At 41.4% G+C, this 5,778-nt stretch overlaps 1 long non-coding RNA gene across 5 annotated transcripts; it reads left to right on the top strand.

The window, feature by feature from the left end:
• Positions 1-3,517: 3,517 nt before the first annotated feature.
• LOC134187951 (uncharacterized) lies at positions 3,518-5,778 on the top strand. Of its 5 annotated transcripts, XR_009971208.1 has the most exons (4): positions 3,534-3,635; positions 4,709-4,816; positions 4,972-5,549; positions 5,613-5,778. It is a non-coding gene; the product is annotated as an uncharacterized LOC134187951 (long non-coding RNA). The 5 variants fall into 5 exon arrangements; XR_009971207.1 differs by lacking the exon at positions 4,709-4,816 and having other exon boundaries at positions 3,518-3,635; XR_009971206.1 differs by lacking the exon at positions 3,534-3,635 and having other exon boundaries at positions 4,592-4,816.

The raw sequence follows: 5,778 nt of genomic DNA on the forward strand, positions 1-5,778 counted from the left end.
GCCTCGTGGTTTTACGTAGGCACGCCCTAGAAAACCCCACAAAACACCTAGAAATCTGACAGGGTTTTCTGTCGGATTCCCTGGGTAGGAGGCTGTGGACGTCAGAATGATAACAAGGGTGGAGACCTTGGATGGACAGTAAGCATTCCGTATCAGCTAGTAGCTCACTGCACTTGCTGACAATTTGTCTGATTGCCCTGTTGGTACAGATGGATTGAGGACCCAGAAATTTACAGCGATACCCCTTTTGTTGAAATCGTTGTTCTCTCCAAGTTGTCAGTGCTTGAGACAGTCTCAGCTTCAAATCTTCTGTCACCTACAAGGAGGATCATGCGCTGCATCAGTCATAAAGAAATGACTGAATCCAGTAGTATATATACTAATTACACGTTAGAATTAGCTCACTACTCACAATTATTCGCTTCTGTGTTGTTTGGCTCCTTTTGTTTTGACGTGGTTTCTGTGAAGGCCCTTTATTGAAAATCCATTAATGTCTTCGTTTTGCCAGTGCAACAAGTGCAACAGTAGGCTCGATCTGCAGTTGGATTTGTTGAGTCCAGCGCCTCTAGAATACTCCTCCTTAGTCAGTTGTCTTGACCAAAAAATAGCCAGCAATTTTTTGTTTGTGATCTTCTTCCGCTCATAGACATGGTAAATGATGACTGATGTGGATTTTTCACCATCTCGACCTGCTCTTCCCATCATCTTTTAGTTTCAAAGTTAACTTGAGGTATATGTAGCAATGAAGATAAAGCCATGCTTACTTGAAATAACTCTTCAATGGAGTTTTGGAGGCCAACATTAATGACAAGGCGGACATCTCTAATGTCTATCTCCTAGAAAAACAATATGACTAATTTTCTATGACAGGATATAGAGAGCACAATCTACTGAAGCTGAAAGAAGGTTGACTTGTTCAATGTTCTATAGATCCTACTATACCAAATCCTATGGTTGCTATGACAACGGAAAGTCTTCCCTCTTTAAATTCATTTTCTACTTGTCGTCCTGTCTCCTCTCTTAGTCTTGAATGATGTACTCCAACTTGATGGTGTTTGTCTACAGCAGACAGGAATTGATATAGCTCTACTGCCTTTGCCTTTCGCTGAACAAAAATTATTGTCTTTGGTGGACTTGTCGATTGTAAGCCACTACTGATGGATGACAAAAGGCTCTGCAACATATGATCGATGCAGGGTAATGGTCAGTTTGCAGTGGTAATGTCTCGATTACCTGACAAGATGTATAGGTGCTCATGTAAATAGATATGTTGGGTCTATCTAATGGCAGAGCTATGTGAACTGTTCTTGACATCCTTAGGGATTTCGATATGTGCTCAACGAATTGTGTCGGTGCAGTGGCAGTCATGGCTATAATAGGACAAATGAAAAAATCCGAAGGCAGCTCGATCAAGTTAGCAAACTGTTTTCGAAAGTCTTCTCCCCTACACAAATGACTTCTGATGATGAAAATTCATGAGATACATTTTCATGACTTTTACCACTGTCAGATACAATGGGCTTCGTCAACAGCCAACAGTCCCAATTCTGTCTTGTACAGGTTTCTTCCGGAAAGTATCGAGCCAGGATTTGCTGAGAGCAATTTCAGGTGACATGAATACTGAAAGAATGAAATTTCGAGTGAACGCAAACTATAGCTGATGGATGTTACTTTTCAGACTGACTGAATGTGTTATTGATAACTTGCTCAGTAGGACTGGCTGATGGATTTGTAGTGCTCTCTGAGACTGCTTTGACTGCTTTGATGTTCAGTGCTTCTAGTTTGCTGATCTAGAAGGGTAATGGTCTACATCATAGTTGTATCTACAAGCGGACGAGCGCATGCAGAATCTTGCAACAACCTGATCATTCATCAGTGCATTGAGCGGACTAATGACAAGCCAGCACTTGTTTGTCATGGCTATGGTTGGAAGCTGGTAGCAAAGAGACTTGCTAGCACTGGCAGTCATCCGTGCTAGCACGTCTTGACCATGAAGGATGGCGGAAGACGCTTCCAACTGACCGCTTCTGAACTCAGCGTGTCCAAAACCGTTCTGCAGAATTGCCTTAACCCTTTAAGACTTGAGAATGAAGCCATTCAAATTTTCGCGGTATGCAGTCCACTATCGCACATAGAGTTTGCGCGTGGGTTTTTGCGCGGGACATGGCCTTAGCTAATTAGAGGTTGTACGTAGCAGAGTGTTTGGTGTCGTTTCGCTAGACAGTGAGCAACATTGTGAGTGCTTGCATGCATAGCTAGCTATCTACTGACCGCTATTTTGCTTTTGTGTAGCCGAGAGGATTTGCAACCTGCTAGTGTACGCATGACAGCTGCGTGAAGTCTCTGCTGTATACGAAAACACACATGATCTCGTTTAAAGTCCCATTAGCAATATGAAACGAACCGACAAAGGGTGATTCTTACTAATTACATTATTAGTTAAGTTGTGACGTGACATAATGAGTTACTAGGCCTCCCTTTGCTTTTCGGAGAGAACATCACGTGATACTCTCCCGTTGCTATCCTCGCGGGGTCGGACCACCGAAAGCAAAGGGAGGCTAGTGTCGACGATAGTTCATGCTAAGTGTGCACTTTCTAGAATTCTTTCTAATGACTTTCGATGTATTTTAGCATCGATCAGACCCCGACGTTATGCAAAACCCTATCCAAGCTACCAATTAACATTTCTTTTTGTAGCTATGTACAAACAAGAATTCCCTACTGTTGTGGTATTGTATAGTACTTAAAGAAGGTAGAGGATGATTCACAATATGCGACGCGTAGCTGACCGTCGCGTCCCATCGCCTGACGTCAAAGCATGCCGCCTATTTGTGAATTGAATGGCGCAACGCGACGCGAGGATAGAACAGAGTTCTATTTCAGCGTCCAGCTGGAAGTGTTCTACCGGATTTGACGCGTTTGCACTATCTAATAATATTGCGAGGTACAGGACACGTGTTGTTAGATCATGGAGGATCTAGACATTGAACTTCTCATTAAAGGTGTTCGGCGTTTCTCATGCATCTAGGGCTACGCGAGACTAAGTTCGTCCATTGTCAACGTGAGAATAGCCCGACTGTAGCACCGCGCGCTAAACTGATTGCACAACGTGACCGAAGAACGCGCCCCGTATTGTGAATCGACCACGCGTTGGAACCAGAGCCATATATATATAGAGTTGCGACAACCCGTATCAAGGGCGCCATTTTGTTTCCATGCGCGCTCCGTAAAAAATCTGTCTAAAATCATACTAGGCTACTGCTGTTTCTACATTAAAGTGAGTTTTACGTTGCTACTTGTTGCAACTATTGGACTATGATTTACTTCTTCAGAAGCTTGATTTGTGTCGTTTCCTGATCATCGTGGTTTCGGGTGAGAGCGCTACCGAAATACAGAGATTCCAAATGAACCGTTTGCAAGATTTCAGTTGTTTCTGTCAATGTTTGCACTGCAGGAGAGACGTTGTATTGTTCAAACAACCGATCTGAACAGTTCTGACGCTCTTCAACGAAAACCTCGCGCTTTGGCCTCGGAATTCCAACATTTATAGCCGTGTTGTTCTGTACGCGTTTCTTTCTGCAATGAATGGTATAAATAAAACGATGGCTCATCATCAGAAGCTCAAGTTACAAAAGGTATAAATGCGATGCTTAATCACATGTTACACAAGCACACATGTATACTCATGCACACATTTGTTGACTGGCTAGAGTTGTGTTTCCATACAAGGGCATTCATTTTCATTTCAATTTTTTAACTAATTTTCTCATTGTCATGCTCTTGCTTCCTAGTTCACCTTGACTCTGATTCTTTTCTTTCTCTAACTCCTGTTTTCTTTTACGTTTCATCTGCTTGCATAGAATGTGTAAGCGAACAGTCAAGTACTTTGATAGTAGCTTCTGCTTGATATTATGACAATTGAGGAACAAATCATGTACTGTTATTTCTTCAGCCTTGTCCAGCAATATTCTTTTCACATTTTTTGATGTCATCAACACTGATTCATCGAAGTTCCTTAGCATGACTTCTACTTTGAGCATCATAGAGAATGCTTTCTCTGATACCTGAGTAAGGCATCCTTGCTTATACTCTTTTAGAATAGTGAACGTTGCTGAGTCTTGATCACTTAGATCACAGCTGGTCACTTCCACAAAACAACCTGTGCAGATTTCCTCATTTTTCTTTATGCTGTGTAGACAGTATCCTACAAGGTAATATAAGCTATTCAACTCAGCCTTCTGAATGTCATCTACGCAATTTGCTTCTGATATTTCCACTTCAAAATCTTTCAGATCCAGTTCAGTACTTGGTAGCTTCAATGGCTGGTTAAGAAAGTCAATTGCTATGTCTCTATCATCTTCTTGGTAGTTTCCTTGATATGCATGAGGTTGTTTCAGGAACTGTGCAATGCAAATGACTTTTAATGCGTATTTAAATGCCAGTGGTGAAGGAATAGGATTTTTAGCCTGACTAAACTAAAAAGATTTTCAAGGCAATCTTGAGTAAGACGACTTGTCAAAAGGAACTTGTATCCCATTGAAAGCAACTCCTCTTGAATACCAAGAACACTGTTTGTGGACATTATAATCCCTGCTTGCACGGGTTTCCAGTCATTTTTATCTCCAATTTTCATGCTCTGTACTAAGTTGATAATAGACGTAAGAAATATTAGAGCTTCTTCATATTTATCACAATTCAATCTGCTTAGTGCAACTGCAGGGTACCTGCTTGTCATGAAATCAAACCACCGGTTAAACACATCCAGAAACCAAGCAGTAGAAAGATATTCATTTCCTCGGCCTTCTTCTTTCACAAGGTATTGAAGTCCAGAGCTCACCGACTTACTAAACAGATGCAGTGCATGTGATACTTTCATTTTCTCAAAATGTGATGGAGAAATAGTGGCGTTAGTTAGCTTTGGTGCTAATTTTAAATCATGATGGTTCTCAAACTCTACTAGATCTTTTACAGGTGTAATGGACACAAAACTACAGTTCAAGTTGTTTGCTTTAACAACATCATCAGGTAGAGTGATGACTTTGCCACTAACCAAAGCTGCCTTAAGATTCTTTATTAGGTGAGGAACATCAGCGAGAAAATATAACCATTTGGTTGGACTTTGAGGATGTACTACTTTGCTAACAGTATTGCAGTGTCTTCCAGTCATGAGGCCAAAGCTTCTCCACAGTGCTCGGTTTGCAGATCCCATGTCACTAGTCACAGCTATGACATGTAAGCCTATCTTTGCAGCACATTCAATAATTCCAGCACAATTGGTTTCATTACAGTTCCGTCAGTGGAGTTTCCTGTGAAATGGTATGCTACTGTCTGTTTTCACCGTGATGACAGTCCTCCCAACATAAACACAAGAGCATGAGTGGCACTACCACAATGACCAGGCAAAGTCACATTCCCAAGCAATTGTCCACTACTTGCATCATACTCAATACTAGGTGTAATGGACATTTCATCTAATGTGAGACAGCAGACTCTTTCCTCTTCACACAAATTATTTACCTTCACTGCTAAGTATTCAAAAACTTGGCTGAGTAAGTTATATCCTGTGGCTCCACATGCAAATCGAAGTTGTATGGCTTTTTTCACTGTGGCAGATGACCACCGAATTCCTCGCATTCCTCGGGACAATGCTAGCAGCTGATCTTCAGCAAACAGTTTTTTAATCTTTGATTCCTGACTTGCCATTTGCTTAGCAAGTGCATTATTTCTTCTTGTAATTTTGTGCAGTTTGGCTCTTGAAACTTGTAATTTGGCTTTCAA

Source organism: Corticium candelabrum, chromosome 12 (assembly GCF_963422355.1).
Source record: "Corticium candelabrum chromosome 12, ooCorCand1.1, whole genome shotgun sequence".
In the NCBI taxonomy this organism is placed as follows: Eukaryota; Metazoa; Porifera; class Homoscleromorpha; order Homosclerophorida; family Plakinidae; genus Corticium; species Corticium candelabrum.